This window comes from Monodelphis domestica, chromosome 2, assembly GCF_027887165.1.
Source record: "Monodelphis domestica isolate mMonDom1 chromosome 2, mMonDom1.pri, whole genome shotgun sequence".
Taxonomy (NCBI): Eukaryota; Metazoa; Chordata; class Mammalia; order Didelphimorphia; family Didelphidae; genus Monodelphis; species Monodelphis domestica.
This window is the reverse complement of record NC_077228.1, coordinates 89,537,912-89,559,473: the sequence shown is the minus strand read 5'-3', so window position 1 is coordinate 89,559,473 and position 21,562 is coordinate 89,537,912. Positions and strand designations below refer to the sequence as shown.

The following is a 21,562-nucleotide window of genomic DNA, read 5'->3' as shown; positions in this document are numbered from 1 at the left end:
TAAAAACCAACAACAATACAGAGCCAAGGAACCCTCCTGCTACACTCAATTCAAAAGGTACACCCCTCCAAAAGCTGGAATTTGAGAACACTAAGATTTAAGGGGAAGGAAGGAGGAAGGACCCAGGATACCTCCCCCCACCTAGAGCACTTAGCCTCCAGCACAGCAGGAACCTCTGGGCAGGCAAAGACCCTGGTCTGGAGGGAGTACCTTGCAGGCAGGACTTTGCCAAGCTCAGAGCATCAAACACAGGCAGTGGGGATGGAACTAAAGAGGGAAAGCAGAGCTGACAGCCTGATCACAGAGGTGAAGACCCTTCATATTCCTCCAGCCTTCCAGGAGGTTTTGACCATAGAAGACCCTTTCCTAAAAATAATAAACAGCATATATCTAAAATCATGAGCAAACATCATCTACAAAGGGGATAAACTAGAAGCCTTCCCAATGAGATCAGGAGTGAAACAAGGATGCCCATTATCACCTCTATTATTTAACATTGTACTAGAAACACTAGCAGTAGCAATTAAAAAAGAAAAAGAAACTGAAAGTATTAAAATAAGTAATGAGGAGACCAAGCTATCACTCTTTGTGGATGATATGATGGTCTACTTAAAGAATCCTAGAGATTCAACCAAAAAGCTAATTGAAATAATCAACAACTTTAGCAAAGCTGTAGGATACAATATAAACCCACATGAGTCACCAGCATTTCTGTATGTCTCCAACACATCTCAGCAGCAAGAATTAGGAAGAGAAATTCCATTTAAAATCATCCTAAGTGGCACTCTCAGGGGTCAATGTCCAGAGCAGCCAGAGTTCAATTCTCAGACTGTGCATCATGTGTGGTACACAGCTCGGTATTGAGGACTCCTAGCACTGAACCCCTTTTTGCCCTTGATTAAAGAGAAATTTTTGACTATTTAAAAAAAAAATAAAATCACCCTAGACAATATGAAATACTTAGGAATCTATCTGATGAGACAAACACAGGAACTATATGAATACAACTACAAAACACTCTCCACACAATTAAAACTAGATCTAAACAATTGGAAAAACATTGATTGCTCATGGGTGGGACGAGCTAACATAATAAAAATGACAATCCTACCCAAATTAATTTACCTATTTTGTGCTATACCCATTGCACTACCAAAAAACTTTTTACTGAATTAGAAAAAACCATAACACAGTTCATTTAGAAGAACAAAAGATCAAGGATATCCAGGGAAATCATGAAAAAAAAAATGCGAAGGAAGGATGACTTGCAGCCCCAGATCTCAAATTATACTATAAAGCAGTGGTCATCAAAACAATTTGGTACTGGCTAAGAGACAGAAAGAAGGATCAATGGAATAGACTTGGGGTAAATGACCTCAGCAAGACAGTCTATGACAAACCCAAAGATCCCAGCTTTTGGGATCAAAATCCACTATTTGAAAAAAAAAACTACTGGGAAAACTGGAAGACAGTATGGGAGAGATTATGTTTGGATCAAAATCTCATACCCTACACCAAGATAAACTCAGAATGGGTGAATGTCCTGAATATAAAGAAGGAAACTATAAGCAAATTAGGTGAACACAGAATAGTAAACATGTCAGATCACTGGGAAAGGAAAGACTTTAAAACTAAGTAAAAGCTAGAAAAAAATCACAAAATGTAAAATCAATAATTTTGATTACATCAAATTAATAAGTTTTTGTAGAAACAAAACTAATGCAACCAAAATTAGAAGGGAGACAACAATTTGGGAAACAATCTTCATAACAAAAATCTCTGGCAAAGGTCTAATTACCCAGATTTATAAAAACTAAACCAATTGTACAAAAAATCAAGCCATTCTCCAATTGATAAATGGACAAGGGACATGAATAGGCAATTTTCAGTTAAAGAAATCAAAACTATTAATAAGCACATGAAAAAGTGTTCCAAATCTCTTATAATCAGAGAAATGCAATTCACATCAACTCTGAGGTATCACCTCACACCTAGCAGATTGGCTAACATGACAGAAAGGAAAGTAATGAATGCTGGAGAGGATGTGGCAAAGTTGGGACATTAATGCATTGCTGGTGGAGTTGTGAATTAATCCAACCATTCTGGAGGGCAATCTATAACTATGCCCAAAGGGCGCTAAAAGACTGTCTGCCCTTTGATCCAGCCATAGCACTGCTGAGTTTGTACCCCCAAAGAGATAATAAGGAAAAATGACATGTACAAGGATATTCATAGCTGCACTCTTTGTGGTGGCAAAAAAATTGGAAAATGAGGGGATGCACTTCAACTGGGGAATCACTGACCAAATTGTGGTATATGTTGGTGATGTGATACTATTGTGCTCAAAGGAATAATAAAGTGGAGGAATTCCATGGGGCCTGGAACAACCTCCAGGAAGTGAAGCAGAGTGAGAGGAGCAGAACCAGGCAAACATTGTACACAGAGACTGATACACTGTGGTACAATCGAATGTAATGGACTTCTCCATTAGTGGCAATGCATTGATCCTGAAAAACTTGGATCTATGAGAAAGAACACTATCCACATTCAGAGGAAAAACTGTGAGAGTAGAAACACAGAAGAAATACAACTGCTTGAATACATGGGTCCAAGGGATATGATTGCGGATGTAGACTCTAAATGAACATCCTAGTGCAAACAACAACATGGAAATAGGTTCTGATCAAGGACACAATACCCAATGAAATTGTGCACTGGATGTAGGAAGGGTGGGTGGAGGGGAGGGAGGGAAATAATGTGATTACTGTAACCAAGGAACAATGTTCTAAATTGACTAAATAAATTATTTTTTTTAAAAAGAATACTAACTTCACAAGATTTTTTCATCAAAATCTTAGAAAAACCATAAAGTGCTATATAAATGTGAACAGGTATTACACCTGAAAAGTTCATTGGAAATTATAAAATAATATAAATGAGTTATTGTTATCATCCTTATTATAAAGTCATTTATATACATCATTGTTTTATCCCAGTGCCAGTCATTATTACTGCCAGATGGAAATATTCTAGCCTTTCATGATTGTGGCTTTGGTATTTCAAATTTTTTTCATTAGATACATACTTAGACTTTTATGTTCAAATTAATGGGAATATTGCATCTACTTCATGGTATCAATGAAGTAATTCCTTATCTTCTCTCATAAATATTTATATTCAATATTTTGGAGTCTTTCCTTTTAATTAGTTTACCATTAGCCATTTAACAAAGCACTACATGTGGTCCATGTATTATCCCATGCTCTTACTGCATGACTAGCATACATCCTTCTTCTGACTCAATTTCCAAGATTTTTTTTTGCTACTTAAATGTTCACTTCCAATATACTAAATTCTACTTATAGGACAACTGAGGCAAGATAGAGAACAAATCCTGGAGATGGCAGTCCTAGGTTCAAATCTGATCTCAGACACTTCCTAGTTATGTGACTTTGCGCATGTCACGACACCAATTTCCTATACCATCCCACTCTTCTACCTTGGATCTGATACATAGATTGACTATTGAATAAAAGTTAATGGTTTAAGAAATTAAAGTCGACTTATACCTACTGCATAATTTGCCATTTCCTTTTGAGTCACCTATAATTTTTATTCTTTGGTGATCATTGAGTTCTATGAGTCACACCCACATAGAAATAGTAGGAAAAATAGTGTTATTAAAAAATAGGGAATTTAGTCCTGGACAGTAGCTTGGGAAAAGTGAAAACACTGCACAATTTCCAAAATGCAATTTATCTCTATCTCTCATTCAATCCTAGCACAAGTTCTACATAATGGAGATTTTTTCCTCTCTCTGGTGTAACATTGCTTTTGTTTATAACTTCCCTAAAGACATATTTTTTTAAATAATTAGTTTTGTTGTTACTTTTGAGCTTGGGAAAATCGTATTTCAACAGATTTATGATAAGTGCTCTCATATATCAAATCCAACTATTAACAAGGTCAATATATTCTTCAGTTGGCATCTGAAATTTGTAGTAATGTTGATGCAGTAACAAGAATGATGATTACTGATATTTAGCTTTCAAGCCTAAAGTGGTTTAAATATGCTCAGAACTGAGCTTCACAACAATCTTTTCAGGTGGTAGTAGGGACATTATTATGCCCATTTTACAGACTATATCTCAGAGAGATCAAATTACTTGTCTTGCTAGTAAGTCTCAGAATTAGGCTAGAAACCATTGCAATTTATGAACAAAAATATACTTATTTTTTATGTCACACTCTTTATACATTCTTTCTTCCTCTACTCTCAGAGACACTTCCCTGTAATCAGAAAATAAATATATAATGTGTATATGTGTTTCTGTATGTACACACTTGTTAAGAAAATCAATATAGCAATGAAGTCTTCTATTATATGTTGTCCACACACATATTCCCTAACCTATTCAAGTAAGATAGGGAAACACATTCTTATATCTTTTCTTTGGGTCCAAACTTGGTCATTATAATTTCATAGTATGTCAGGAGGTTTTTTCTTGTTGTTTCTATATACTTTATTTTAATCATTGTAAATATTTCTCTCTACTTTTCATCCATTCATGTAAGTTTTCACATGCCTTTTATATTTATCAGGATGATAAATATCTTCTAGTAGGCAATTATAGTTACATGCCATAATTTATCCATTTGTTGAATGAGGTAGCTGGTGGTTATAAGGAATAGAGCTTTGGACATGGAGTCAGGAAGAGTTGAAATCAAACCTGGTCTCATACACCTCTTAAATCTGTGGCCCAGGGCAAGTTACTGTTTGCCTCAGTATCCTCAGTTATAAAATAAGGATGATAACAACACCTATCTGAAAAGTTATATTGAAGATAAAATGAGATAATTTTTGTAAATGTGCTTAGCATAGTGCCTGGCACATAGTAGATTATATATAAATGCTAGCTACTGTTATTATTTATGTAAACACTTATTCATTCTAAGTAAAGTTTACTTTTTTCAATTTAAGGAAATTTTTAAATTGTATATGTATTGATTTTTAGATTGCTTCACAGATAATTAATTATTTTGTATTTACTTAAATTGCCAGGTTTTTTGTGTTTTATGCTTCATAATTTTGGTTACATTGTATGCTATAATGTTAAAGGTAATCTTTAGGGATGGATTTTTAAATATAGCAATAGAATAACACATCATTTATTTGAATATTACTTAATCTGGCAATCTCATTTGTATAGAATTCACATATACCCTAGAAGAAAGCAAAAACTATACCCCTAAGGACTCAAAATAAATATCAGAAAGCTTATGCACTAAAATGGATATACTTTTCTCATAGGGAAATCTCTATTAGGCCATCAACAAAAACCCAAGTAATTTTAATTTTTTCAGTACAAGGATACAGATCTCAATCCAAACATTACCTACCCACTAAAAGGCCAATTTATACAATTCAGCCACACTTGGTTGGTTGGTTTCCAGGTCAAATAATACTGGAATCAACAGAAGAGGACCCACAGTTATCTCACAGCAAAAAAAAAATAGGACAAAGAAAAGTAAAAATTCCATATAAAATTTCTAAAATCATGTTCTTCCTAACCCCTTTAGCTATGTTGACAATCAAAGTAATAACAATAAAAATGGCTAATACATATTGAGAGTTTTAAGGGTTGCAAAGCACTTTATGCATATTTGGTTTTATGTTCACAAGTACTATTATTATTCTTCACCTTTCAAATGAGGAAATTAGAATGAGAGAGATAGTGTGATTAGCCCAGTATCACACATTCAGTAATAGTCAGAGATCAGATTTGATCTCATGTCTAACTTACTTACTCTAAGACTAGCATTCTATCCACTGACCTACCTAATTTGCCCTCAAATATGTTTAAGTTGATTATTATGCTCTGTTATGAAGCATTATAAATATTTTAAGAATTATTATAATGTATAATTAAGAAAAAACAAGACCAACAAAATACAGTACAAAAACTTTGTCTGATTTTCAGGAATCAAACCTTAAACATGAGCAAAGAATTTTGGGACACTTTATCTCTATTATATTCCATTTTAAAAGGAAGTAAATTGTATTGTGTATTTCAAAATATTTATATGCAAAATTATTAAAAAATAGTTTTTATTCTGAAAAAGGAAATCACAAATTATCTATAAAAGTCCTTTTACAGCAAAGCTGATACTTGAAGTTTTGCTGAATACAATAAGAAATTATAGATTAATGTACAAATCTGTTTCATTTTATTTCTTAAAGACCAAGCAAATGATATTTGCTACTTCATTGATCTGCAAACTGATGACAAAGTACTCTAAAGGAAGATAATGTAGAGTAGTGAAAGATGTGGGGCCAAATGTTAATTAAAGCAAATATATTAATTGTGTAATTAACAGCTATGAAGCTCTCAGGTTTCCTTTCTTTAACTTAATTTAATTTTAATATGGTAGATATGAAACTGTATTTGTTCTCTTGTTTCATATGTTACTGATCAAATTTTAACCTAAAGGTTAATTTTTAAAGTTATTTTTTCTCTGACTACATTATAAATCAGACAGAAGTTAGTTCAAATCATACATAAAGCTATTCTTTGATTTGATAACTAATAACTGATAATGCATTTCTTTCATACTCAGAGATTTAAAAATATACTTATACTATTCAGATAAAACCTAAGACTTTGATATTTACTGCCTTGATAATTCATGATTTGGGTGCCTTTGTCTTAGAGACTTTTTTTAAACAGCTTTGAATTGGTAAAGATGTTGAAATTCTGTTACACTTTCTTGCCAATTATGTCTAGATTTAATTCTGAGAAAATAAGAAAACAATACCAGTTAGGTAATTCTGAACAAAGAACATATATCTCTACTTCTGTCTTTATAATTATGTTTGAGCCCATTCATTTGCAGTGCAGCAGGCTTATCAGCTCTCTCTGGTCCTTACTTAATTAGTTAACAAATGGGAGACTATGACAACTGAAAACTTGAGAATTTCTCTTTGTGACCCACATAATATTTTAATTGTCTTTTTGTTTAAGAACATACATATCTACAATCAAGAACTAATGATGAAGTCAAGAAGTTTTTTTTTAATTGTTCCTAAAAAGGTGAAGAAAGATAATTAATTACCCCCCTATTACTGGTACATGCAATTTTTAATGATCATTTTTGACTTTTTGTGATCTATGTTCTCTTCCTCCCTTCTTACTCTGATCCCTTCCCAAAATAACAATTTTTTACAACCACAAAAAGATCTGCTATCAATATTTTTTTGGGCAAGTATATATAAGTTCCCCTAATACATTGTCCTGAGTTGTCAGAGAAGGCTTTCAAAATCCAATGATCTTAACTTCAAACTTCTAATGTGGATTAACCTAGGAAGTGAAGTTTATTTCAATAACTTAGGGGACCTAGGTAAGATCAATAAGGGGTGACTACCCCTCCATCCAAAAGTGCATTAGGAGACTGGGTCTGGCACTGGCAGAGAACCCCAATTAAAAAAAATGAAAATGGGGAAATAAAGAAAATCAGTGACCAATATAAAAAAAATAACAGATTTGACTCAATAACTATAAGCAGTGTCTCAAAGGAAAATGAATTTCCATAGAGCCTATATGAATACTTGAAAGAAAAAGGAAAAGGTGATTTTAAAAATTGATCAAAAAAAAATCTTGAGGGAAAACTTGGTAGTAGAATAAGTAGCCCAGACGATATGAAAAGTTGCATACCTTTCTCAAGAAGTGGAATCCACAAAAATTAGGATAATCCCAATGTAAGTGATTCAAATGAGATAACAAGAAATATTAGAACAAAATAATTGAAATAGAAAAAATAAAATATTATATTAAAGCAAAATATATGGAAAGAATTGAAAAAAGATATGTGATAATATTCACATTTCTGAAAACCACAATTTTTTTAAAAGTCAGGATACTATAATTTAAGAAATGATAAATAAAAACTGCCTAGATTTAGAACTAAATATCAAAGGAAAATTCAAAAGAATATTCCAATCTTTTCTGAAAAGAAACCTTAAAAAATGTTATAACTGAAAATTTGTAACAAAAATTCAGAAATGCCATATCATGGGGGAAAATGGTAATAAAATCCAGAAAGATGCAGACCAAATATCAAGGAATTACAGCCTGCATAACACAAGACCTGATAATTTCCACAATAAACAAGAGAAAATATTGGATTACAATATGACAAAAAGAAAATAGGCTTATAAAAAATAAAATAATTAGGAAAAGATGAATATGATTTAATAGGAGAAGATAATGGAATTTTCTAATGAAAAGATCTGATATAAGGTTTCAGATAAGGAATAAATCAATATTTGCATAAAGGAGCATTTGGAGAACCTCACAGAATTATTGGGATTCTCTCTTAAATTTGAACTCTAATGAATCTTTTGAATCTAGTAGTGTATACCTTTTTAAGGCATATTTTTTCCTATTTTATTACCTGTATCATATTCGTTGATCAGCAGGCCAATGAGCAAATTTATATCTATAGGTGTACAATTTAATACATTCAGGTAGATTTTTATGTATAAAGTGTGGAACATTTGCTTGGATGAAATTTGACATTTAAATTTTTCAATTATTTTTCCCAAACTATATCAATATAATTTTCAGTAATCGTTTTCTAAATGTTTTAATCCATCTTCTCCCCCTCTTTCCCATTGCTCCCTCTCCCCAAGTGGTTAATTAATATGATACAGATTGTATTTGTGATATCATACAACATACTTTTCCATATTCATCATGAAGACAAAATTTATAATCAAGAAAAATTCATGAAGGAAATAAAATATGATATGCTTTAATCTGTGTTCAGTCTGGTAATTCCATCTAAAGCAGTGAATAACCTTTTTCATCATGAATACCTTGGAGTTGTCCTGGATCCTTGTATTTTTGATAGTAATTAAATCATTCATAATTAATCATCTTACCTTATCGTTGGTACTGTATATGACATTTTCCTTCTTCTACTCACTTGATGTTGCATCACTTAACATAAATCTTTTCTGTTTTTTATGATAATCTTGTTCATCATTTCTTATAAAACAGTAGAATTATATTACAATCATGTAGCACAACTTGCTTAACCAATCCCCAGATAATGAAAACCCTTAGTTCTTTACCTTAAAAAAAAGAGCTACTATAAATATTTTAGTACAAATAAGTCCTTTACCCAGTTTTTGAAATTTTTTTCACATAATCAAAAAGAATAAGCATGTTGGAATCTTGTATGTTCTAACTTTTTAATCAATTGACTATTATAACTATATATGTACATGCATATTTTATATAAATAAAAGTATTTTGCTAAATAAGAATCACTTTATTACATATTAAAATTCCAAAATTTTTTAAAGTTCATCTTATTATATTGATTTTGGTATAAATAATACTGATATAACTATAAATTATGATAACTAACAGTACACTAGCCTAATAAACATTTTTGTATTCATTAATAGTCATAAAATAAAAAATGGGGAGGACTTGTGGGGCCTCTCTGGAAGGTCTCTTTCAGAGATGGAAGTCATAGGTAGAACTCACAATGAAGCCAGAATGGATCACAAGACATCAGTCCTGCTGGGGGTGAGATCTGGAAGCCTGGATACAAGTTTGAGGCAGGTCCATCACCTAAGCCAGTAATAGCAAACCTTTTAGAGACTGAGTGGCCAAATTGGAACCCTCACATAACACCCCTCTATGCCAGACAGGGGAGGTAGGAATTAGTCCAGGTTGGGCTGCTGAGCAGACAAATGGGTCATGTGAGAAATGCCTTCAGACACAGTGGAGAGGGGAAGAAAAGCAGCTCCCTCTGACACATGTCGTGGGTTCTCCAATTCAGACCCAGGAAATGCCAGGAAAGTGGCCTCCCCTCTGTTTGCACAAATTTTAATAAATAATTTGAGGAATAATTTCATTGTATTTTTATGAAAAAGATAGATAAATGTAGATTAGATAATAAGACCATTAGATGTATTCAGAACTGATCTGATGGCCAGACAGAGTAGTTTAATAATGGTTCAATGTCAGTTTTTTTAGAATATCTTTGCTAATATGCCTAAGTCATCTGTTCTTTCTGTGTTATATATATATATATATATATATATATATATATATATATATATATATATATATGTTTTGGGGAATATAATAACTCTCTTCCCATATTTAAATACTGTCACGGAGGAGGGATTATTCTGTTTCACCTTTGAAGGACAATAATAGAAATGATGGTTGAGAAGACTTCTGGTCAAGATGGTGGCTTAGAGAAAGCTAAAGTTCAGATCTCTGGAAACCCTTCCCTACCAAAATCAAACTATATGCTCCTAGGGCACCGTAATTCAAAACAAACAACAGCATAGACCCCGAGAATCCTCCTCCTGGACCTAGACCAAAAGGTAGGCCCCCCAAAAGCCAGAACCCGAGATCACTTGGACCTAAGGGGTAGGAAGAAGGAGGGTCCCAGGACCCATCCCCCCAACCCAGAGCACTGGGTCCCAGGCAGCAGAGGGAACCTCAGAGCCTCAGGGCAGGCTATTCTGAAGGCCACTTCCTGAAAACAACCTGACTCAGTCCTGGGGGCACCCAGACAGCAGGGAAACAGAGAGAGACGGGAGAGCCTGTAACCCCCTGGCTGGATCCTTCCATTGGAGTCTCACAGAAGGTCCCTTCCCCAGGGCATACACAGTTCAACCCAATGAAAGTTAATCTTATCAGGAGCCCTCGGAGCTCCAGGAAGCCGTGGACCCTACCCCCTCAGAGTGCAGGCTCTTCTGGCCGGCTAAGGCACTGAAAAACCTCACAGAGAGCCGAGCCAGGCTCAGAGCGTGGAAGTAAGGCAACAGAGAAGCATCGGGAGGGAACTGAGGAGGGCAGCAAAACAGAAACACCAGCAATTCCTGGCCTCCCCGGGAAGACAGAACAGCTGAGGAGAACCAGACAATTTGCCTAGGGCTAAAATCTCTGAACACCAGACAGAGATAAGAAAAGCTAGTCCTCCCCACTCAGATCGACATGGCAAACTCCACAGAAGCACAAAAGCCTCAAAATTCCAAGAAAAACAAGAAGAAGGGGGTGACTTTGGACACATTTTATGGAGCAAAAATAAAAAATACAGAGGAGATAGAAGAGGAAACACAAGCAAATGCTCAGAAACCTTCCAAAGGAAAAGGAAACTCTCCACAAACACATGAAGAATTGGAATCGGAAAGGATCAAAAACATGGAAGACTTCTGGGAGGAAAAGTGGGAAATAATGCAAAAGAAATTCACGCATCTACAAAACCAGTTTGACCAAAGTGAAAAGGAAAACCAGGCTCTAAAGTTCAGAATTAGGCAACTCAAAGACAACGAGCAAGAATTAATAAAGCAAAGCCAAAAGAACAAGAAATTAGAAGAGAACATAAAATATCTCACTGACAAGGTCATAGACTAGGAAAAAGGAGGGAGAAGAGACAATTTAAGAATAATTGGACTACCAGAAAAGCCAGAAATAAACAGCAAACTCGACAGCTTAATACAAGATATAATCAAACAAAATTGCCCAGAGATCCTAGAACAAGAGGGCAATACAGACACTGAAAGAGTTCACAGAACACCCGCTACAGTAAACCTCCAAAAGACAACTCCCAGGAATGTAATTGCCAAATTCCAAAGCTTTCAAGCAAAAGAAAAAATCTTACAAGAAGCCAGAAAAAGACAATTTAGATATAAAGGAATGCCAATTAAGGTCACACAAGACCTTGCAAGTTCCTCTCTGAATGACCGTAAGGCATGGGACATGATTTTCATAAAGTCAAGAGAGCTGGGCCTTCAATCAAGAATCAGCTACCCTTCAAAACTGACTATATACTTTCAAGGGAAAGTATGGGCATTCAAAAAAATAGAAGATTTCCAAGTTTTTGCAAAGAAAAGACCAGAGCTCTGTGGAAAGTTCAATATCGAAAAACAAAGAGCATGGAATACCTGAAAAGGTAAATATGAAGGAAAGGGAAAAGGAGAAAAATGTTATCTTTTTCTTTCACTCAAACTCTCTTCTATAAGGACTACATTTACATCAATCTATGTATATTAACATGTGGGGAAAATGTAATGTGTAAATAGGGGGAAAAGAAGACCAAATAGAATAATCTTTCTCACACAAAGATTCACACGGGAAGGGGAGGGGAAGAAAACTCCTATAAGAAGGAGAGGAAGAGAGTTTTTACTTGAACCTTACTCTCAGGGAAATCAATTCTGAGAGGGAAGAACATCCAGATCCATTGGGATCTTGAATTCTATCTTACCCAACAAGGGAAGGGAGAAGCGAAAACCAAGGGGGCTAGGGGGGAGGGAACACAAAAAAGGGAGGGAAGAAGAGGGGGGAGGTGGAGGGAACAAAAAGGGAGGGACTAGAAAGGGAAACATATCAAGGGAGGGGACAAGGGGGACTGATTTAAAGTAAATCACTAGACTAAAAGATAGAGCTGAAGAAGAAAGGTTAGAATTAGGGAAGGATATCAAAATGCCAGGGAGTCCACAAGTGACAATCATAACATTGAATGTGAATGGGATGAACTCACCCATAAAATGTAGACAAATAGCAGATTGGATTAGAATCCAAAACCTTACCATATGTTGTCATCAAGAAACACACATGAGGCGGGTAGACACCCACAAGGTCAGAATTAAAGGATGGAGTAAGACCTTCTTGGCCTCAACTGAGAGAAAGAAGGCAAGAGTGGTAATCATGATATCTGATAAAGCCAAAGCAAAAATAGACCTGATCAAAAGGGATAGGGAAGGTAATTATATTTTGTTAAAAGGGACTTTAGATAATGAGGAAATATCATTAATCAACATGTATGCACCAAATAACATAGCACCCAAATTTCTAATGAAGAAACTAGGAGAATTGAAGGAAGGAATAGAAAGTAAAACCATATTAGTGGGAGACTTGAACCAACCATTATCAAAATTAGATAAATCAAATAAAAAAGTAATTAAGAAAGAGGTGAAAGAAGTGAATGAAGTCTTAGACAAATTAGAATTAATAGACATTTGGAGAAAAATAAATAGGGTTAAAAAGGAATACACCTTCTTCTCAGCACCACATGGCATATTCACAAAGATTGACCATACATTAGGTCACAGAAACATGGCACACAAATGCAGAAAAGCAGAAATAATAAATGCAGCCTTTTCAGATCACAAGGCAATAAAAATAATAATCAGTAATGGTACATGGAAAACCAAATCAAAATCTAATTGGAAATTAAACAATATGATACTCCAAAATAATTTAGTTAGAGAGGATATCATAGAAACAATTAATAATTTCATCGAGGAAAATGACAATGGTGAGACATCCTTTCAAACCTTTTGGGATGCAGCCAAAGCGGTAATCAGAGGTAAATTCATATCCCTGAGTGCATATATTAACAAACTAGGGAGAGCAGAGATCAATCAATTGGAAATGCAAATAAAAAAACACAAAAGCGATCAAATTAAAAACCCACAGCAGAAAACCAAACTAGGAATGCTAAAAATTAAGGGAGAAATTAATAAAATCAAAAGTGATAGAACTATTGATTTAATAAATAAGACTAGAAGCTGGTACTTTGAAAAAACAGACAAAATAGACAAAGTACTGGTTAATCTAATTTAAAAAAGGAAAGAAGAAAAGCAAATTAACAGCATCAAAGATGAAAAGGGGGACAGCACCTCCGATGAAGAGGAAATTAAGGCAATCATTAAAAATTACTTTACCTAATTATATGGCAATAAATACACCAATTTAGGTGATATGGATGAATATTTACAAAAATATAAATTGCCTAGACTAACAGAAGAAGAAATAGAATTCTTAAATAATCCCATATCAGAAAATGAAATCCAACAGGCCATCAAAGAACTTCCTAAGAAAAAATCCCCAGGGCCTGATGGATTAACCAGTGAATTCTATCAAACATTCAGAGAACAGTTAATCCCAATACTATACAAACTATTTGACATAATAAGCAAAGAGGGAGTTCTACCAAACTCCTTTTATGACACAAACATGGTACTGATTCCAAAACCAGGCAGGTCAAAAACAGAGAAAGAAAACTATAGACCAATCTCCCTAATGAATATAGATGCAAAAATCTTAAATAGGATACTAGCAAAAAGACTCCAGCAAGTGATCAGAAGGGTCATCCACCATGATCAAGTAGGATTTATACCAGGGATGCAGGGCTGGTTCAATATTAGGAAAACCATCCACATAATTGACCACATCAACAAGCAAACCAACAAGAACCACATGATTATCTCAATAGATGCAGAAAAAGCCTTTGATAAAATACAACACCCATTCCTATTAAAAACACTAGAAAGCATAGGAATAGAAGGGTCATTCCTAAAAATAATAAACAGTATATATCTAAAACCATCAGCTAATATCATCTGCAATGGGGATAAAATAGATGCATTCCCAATAAGATCAGGAGTGAAACAAGGATGCCCATTATCACCTCTACTATTTGACATTGTATTAGAAACACTAGCAGTAGCAATTAGAGAAGAAAAAGAAATTGAAGGCATCAAAATAGGCAAGGAGGAGACTAAGTTATCACTCTTTGCGGATGGCATGATGGTCTACTTAAAGAATTCTAGAGATTCAACCAAAAAGCTAATTGAAATAATCAACTTTAGCAAAGTTGCAGGATACAAAATAAACCCACATAAGTCATCAGCATTTCTATATATCTCCAAAACAGCTCAGCAGCAAAAACTAGAAAGAGAAATCCCATTCAAAATCACCTTAGACAAAATAAAATACCTACAAATCTATCTCCTGAGACAAACACAGGAACTATATGAACACAACTACAAAACACTCTCCACACAACTAAAACTAGACTTGAGCAATTGGAAAAACATTAACTGCTCATGGATAGGACGAGCCAATATAATAAAAATGACCATCCTACCCAAACTTATTCATCTATTTAGTGCCATACCCATTGAACTCCCAAAAAATTACTTTACTGATTTAGAAAAAAACATAAAGTTCATTTGGAATAACAAAAGATCAAGGATATCCAGGGAAATAATGAAAAAAAAACACAAATGATGGGGGCCTTGCAGTCCCAGACCTTAAACTATATTACAAAGCAACAGTCATCAAAACAATTTTGTACTGGCTAAGAGATAGAAAAGAGGATCAGTGGAATAGACTGGGGGCAAGTGACCTCAGCAAAACAATATACGATAAACCCAAAGATCCCAGCTTTTGGGACAAAAATCCCTATTCGATAAAAACTGCTGGGAAAATTGGAAGACAGTGTGGGAGACATTAGGAATAGATCAACACCTCACACCCTACACCAAAATAAATTCAAAATGGGTGAATGATTTAAACATAAAGAAGGAAACCATAAGTAAATTGGGTAAACACAGAATAGTATACATGTCAGACCTTTGGGAGGGGAAAGACTTTAAAACCAAGCAAGACATAGAAAGAATCACAAAATGTAAAATAAATAATTTCGACTACATCAAATTAAAAAGCTTTTGTACAAACAAAACCAATGTAACTAAAATCAGAAGGGAAACAACAAATTGGGAAAAAATCTTCATAGAAACCTCTGACAAAGGTTTAATTACTCAAATTTTTAAAGAGCTAAATCAATTGTACAAAAACCAAGCCATTCTCCAATTGATAAATGGGCAAGGGACATGGATAGGCAGTTTTCAGATAAAGAATTCAAAACTATTAATAAGCACATGAAGAAGTGTTCTAAATCTCTTATAATCAGAGAGATTCAAATCAAAACAACTCTGAGGTATCACCTCACACCTAGCAGATTGGCTAACATGATAACAAAGGAAAGTAATGAATGCTGGAGGGGATGTGGCAAAGTAGGGACATTAATTCATTGCTGGTGGAGTTGTGAACTGATCCAACCATTCTGGAGGGCAATTTGGAACTATGCCCAATGGGCGATAAAAGAATGTCTACCCTTTGATCCAGCCATAGCACTGCTGGGTCTGTACCCCAAAGAGATATTGGAGAAAAAGACTTGTACAAGAATATTGATAGTTGCGTTCTTTGTGGTGGCCAAAAATTGGAAAACGAGGGGATGCCCATCAATTGGGGAATGGCTGAACAAATTGTGGTATATGTTGGTGATGGAATACTATTGTGCAAAAAGGAATAATAACGTGGAGGAATTCCATGTAGCCTGGAACGACCTCCAGGAAGTGATGCAGAGTGAGAGGAGCAGAACTAGGAGAACATTGTACACAGAGACTAATACACTGTGGTATAATGGAATGTAATGGACTTCTCCATTAGTGGCGGCTTAATGTCCCTGAACAATATGCAGGTATCTAGGAGAAAAAACACTATTCATAAGCAGAGGACAAACTGTGGGAGTAGAAACACCGAGGAAAAGCAACTGCCTGAATACAGTGGTTGAGGGGACATGACAGAGGAGAGACTCTAAACGAACACTCTAATGCAAATACTAACAACATGGCAATGGGTTCGAATCAAGAACACATGTGATACCCAGTGGAATCATGCATTGGCTATAGGGGATGGGGGGGAGGAAAAGAAAATGATCTTTGTCTTTAATGAATAATGTTTGGAAATGATCAAATAAAATATTATAAATTTTTTAAAAAGAAATGATGGTTGAAAGCTTGTTAAAAAGAAAATTTTGCTTTGATATTGGGGGGGGGGGGGAAACACAATCAAACAAATGAAAACCTTTCTCACAGTTGCTGTTATTTTTCAGTCATTAGATTGTATAGGACTATAAGGACCATGGACTTTTATCCATGTTTTCTATGTCAAAAGCACTGCATTGGTTTGCCATTTCCTTCATCAGTGTGTCTCATTTTATAGATGAGAAACTAAAGCAAATGAATGTTAAATGTTATTGGCCCACAATCACAGAACTAAGTTTGCCCCATCTCCTCCTCTATTCCTCTTCCTCCCAAAAAAAGAACCTTTTCATTTTTCGTTACTACTACTATAATATTAGTGTGTCTCTTTTTCAATATCCTAATCATCACCTGATTTTTAACTAAGATGGCACTGTAGGTAGTTGTCACATTAATGCTAAGTTGTAGTATTTATTTGTGAAACTGAAAACTGTTATAACTAAGAACAGCAGTATTTGCATATTATTAGGGAAAGCTGAACTTTGGAAATAACTTCCTTGCCTTATAGAAACTCATATAAATAATTCCATATTATTATAATCTGCATTTACTGCTACCTAAAGACTTTTAGGTATTAAGAAACAACATACGTCTGTTTTTCTACTTTATAGGATATTCTATTTCCAGTTGCCTACAAAATCACATCTATGTTAAGACAAATCAAAAATTTAGCTATCATTTAAATGTCTTAAAAACTATAGTAATTCTTAAACTTAGACTTAGAGATGAATGCATATATGCAATATTTTGAAATTATTAAATATGGATTTGAATTTTAAAAATGTTAAAGATATTTTAGTTTAATGAAAACTATAGGTACCATTTACTCTTTTCATAAGCACTTTGAAGGCTTTGACTCTTTTTTCTCCCTTTTTAAAAACAAAATAATAAAAATAATAACCATGATAAGATAACAAATATTTATGGACTACTAGCTATGTATAAAGCACTACATTAGGCCTTGGAAGGATTCAGGAAATGAGCAATATTCATTTAGGAGTTAGGATTCAAGACTTACACACAGAAAAAGGTAATTTCACTTTGATATGTAACTTTATAATTGCTACCTTTCCTCAATGAGCAATAACTTTATTTTTTTTTAACTGATATTTTTATATAATTAATTTAGAATATTTTTCCATGGTTACATGACTCATATTCTTTCCCTCGTCTCTTCCCCTCCCCATAGCCAACACACAATTCCACTGGGTTTTACTTGTGTCAAAGCAATAACTTTAAATAGCTATCTCTGTATCTCTGCATCTATGTGTATGTATGTATCTATCTATGTAAAAGGTGCAATGCATGGTAAAATATGTAACAATAAGTAATATGTAAAAATATGTAACAAAATTGGGAACAGTATCTGATTCCTAGGCAGAGTAGAGTATATACTGACTCTAAATCAGTTTCATTTGAATTCCAATTCTGACCCTATGTTATTTGAACCTCAGTGTCCTCATCTGAAAAATGGTGGTTAAAAAAATGTACAATTACCTGCTTCACAAGGTATTGGTAGAAAAAATACTTTGGAAATCACCAAGTATGATGTAAAAGTAAACTTCTACAGGCAATAACATTAAGAGAAAATGTAACCTTCAACAAAAGAAAAATCAATATTTTATAATTAACATATTACCAATTGATAGTTTTCTCATTGATAGTTTAATCAAGTGAAACTGAGAAAACTGTATATTCTTAACATAGGACTGCTCTTGCTGTTCAGTTGTTTTCAGCTATGTCTGATTCTTCATTACCTCACTTGATGATATCTTGGCAGAGTCATTGAAGTGGTTTCCCATTTGCTTCTCCAGCTTATTTTATAGATGAAGAAACTTGGGCCAACAAGGTTAAATGATTTCCTATGGTTTCTTTGTGTGTGTGCATATGTGTGTGCATGTGTATATTGGTAATAAATGGCTCACTTAAAGTACATGGAAGCTTCCTGAAGGAATGGGGACAAAACATTTCTCAATTTTGCCCTGTACCTCTTGATCATATTTTCCCATTCTGAAGCTTTTCTTTCCTTTCCTTAAGCATGTCAATGTATAGTCAATATCTCACTTTCTCATACTTATTTATATATGTCTTTACAAATTATTTCTAATCATGTAATCTGTTTATATTTTCTCTGCACAATAAATTTGTTAGGCACTAGAGAGTAGAGATTGTTAGCTAAAGAAAAATGAGGTTCTTCACAATTTTGTGTATCTCTTAGGTCCTAGAAGACAAATTATGCAAAGTTCATCTGTTGTGACCAATTTGGCCAGTAATCAATTTCACTGTCAGGCCTGTTTATTTGACTGAGATGAGTACTGTATTCGCATTAAAATATTAAATATGTTTGCATATATTCACTGATTTTAAAGACGAACTAAAGAAGTATTTTTAAGAATTAGTACAAATACAAAAATGATCACAAAGGTAACAAAGCAAGTGTTATTGTTTATCAAAATGCTGTCATTCTTCTAACCCACACAAGCTGCATATGTTTAGTTTTCTGGGTAAAAATGTATTTGGTTCCTGACATTTACAATCTGCTTTGAAAAATTACTTTCCTAATGCCTTTCTCCAGATATATAAAAGAATATGTATAAATGATTTTTCAATAAGGCATCAAGACTACATAAACTGTTAATAATGAGAAATATATGGATTGTCCTCAGGAAGTCAAAATATCTCAGTATATAAACAGTATTGTATTATTATTATGTTGTGATGAAGTGGTGAATTTTTATGCAAGAATTCAGGTTTCTGTGCCTAAATACCATTTTCAACTTCACACTGAGTTTGTACAAAGGTGGGTATTTTATAGCTGAATTCAAAAGAAAATTAATTTACTTTCCATGAAAAATATTACCCGTCTTTATTTTTTTCATCTAAATAAAATGTGTTTTGAAATATTTGCTTATGCTTTTGTATTGCCTCTTTTTTTGCTGTGGAGGGTTGCTTCCTTGCTTTCATTTCTATAAACTGTTCTAACTGTGAAAACACAGAAGTGATTTGAATTAAACAGGGCATGGAAATTCTCAAAGAAAATGCATCTATTTGTTGCGATATTTTATTACACTGTGTTTTTGGTCTGTATTTTACATGAGGTGTAATAGTAACCACATGAATTGTCAGTAACATATGACAAATACCCAGGAATACATTTACCTAACTAAGAAGTATTGCTCTTGGGAAAGTCTTCAGAGCTAAAAAAAATTGGTATTTCCTCTCTAATAATATTTCCTATCTTCTTCTTTCAAGTCTTTATTCTGATGCCAAACACTTCTCACTTAGGGACCGTCCTGAGACCTGGAAAATTGTATCTATTCTTCACTTACTCCATTGTAACAAAAACTTAACTTTCCTACTTCTTCTGGGGTTTACAATGAGCAGGAAAGGGTTATTAAACAGATTAAATTAATCCATTTAATAAAGGTATGTGTGGGTATATATATGTATGTACATATATATTATTGCTAAAGGCATCTTTATAAAAATCATATGACAAGACAGTGTTTCCCATCACTGTTGAGGGTTCTTAAAAGCTACTTTAGTGGAATGTTAAACCAAGGAGGCTATGGCAAATTGGAAAGAATTAAAGTAGCAATTATTGAACAGTTTATGCTTGCTGTATGAGGACCAGACTACCTAGTTCATATAAGTTCATTAATAGTAGATTGGTAGTGGTATTACTTTCTAATGTATTATACTTGTAGTGAAGAAGACTTGGTTCAAATCATACCCCTGACATTTGCTACCTTTGTGCACAGTGGAAATAATGTGACCTCTCTGAGACATAGATTCCTTTTCAATTAAATGGGGATGATGCTATCATATTAGGACTTAAGTTACAGAATTGATGTTGGAATCAAATTAGATTGTGTTTACTAAAGCCAACAAATATTTAATGATGTGCCAATCACTGTGCTATGTGCTGGAAATTTAAAAAAAAAGATGGTCATAACCCAGTCTCTACTCAGGGAGCTCACAGTCTAGTGAGGGAGACAACATGTAAATAGATTTAGAGAGACCTTCAGGAATGGTGAACAGCCAATAAAATTGCACAAAGTTGAGAAATAAAGTACAAAGATGGCTATTGAATCCCAAGTCATTTGGTTGGATCCTATATGGAAATGGAGTAAAGTGTAAGAATCCAGAAAGGTAGGAAGTGGTCTGAAATTTGATGTTGGGGGTAAGAGGAAACCAGTAAAGCCAATAAAGAACAGGAAGTGGCATGATCTGGCCAGTATATTAGGAAGATCCCTTTAATTTCTCAGTGGAGGATGGAACAGAATAGAGAGAGACTTGAAATAGAAAAATCAACCAGAAGACTGTTGAAATATTACAGGCAAAAGATGATAGCCTACATCAGTGTGTGGAGAAATTTAATAAGGCTTGGCAAAGGAATATATATGAGACAAGAGCACATGAGAGAGCCTGAGAAGTCAAAGATGACTATGAATTTATGAGCCTGGGTTCTTGAAAAGAAGTTGGAGACCGCCATGTTAATTGGGACTTTAGGAAGAGGGGAGAGTTTGGGGAGAAAGATAATGGTTTAGTTTGTATGTCTAATAGACTGTTGAAGATGCGGTATTATAGACTAAAAGAGATATTAAGGCTGGATGAATAGATCTGAGAATTATTGACAAAGAGAGGATAATTAAATCCTGAGAGGTGATGAGATCAGCAAGTGAAATATTATAGAGGAAAACTGGAATGAGACCCAGCACATAGCCTTAGGGCACACTCAGAGTTAGGAAGCAGGAAGAACTGGATAAAGAACTATTAAAGGTTACTGAGACAGGTAGGAAAAGAACTAGTAAAGAGAAGCATCATGAAGACCTAGAGATAGGGGAAAGTCAAGGAAAA

The 21,562-nt window shown here is 34.1% G+C and overlaps 1 protein-coding gene across 3 annotated transcripts in view; it reads left to right on the top strand.

The window, feature by feature from the left end:
• BRINP3 (BMP/retinoic acid inducible neural specific 3) overlaps positions 1 to 21,562 on the top strand; it is a 501,932-nt gene that overhangs the window by 355,815 nt on the left and 124,555 nt on the right. The window lies entirely within an intron of this gene.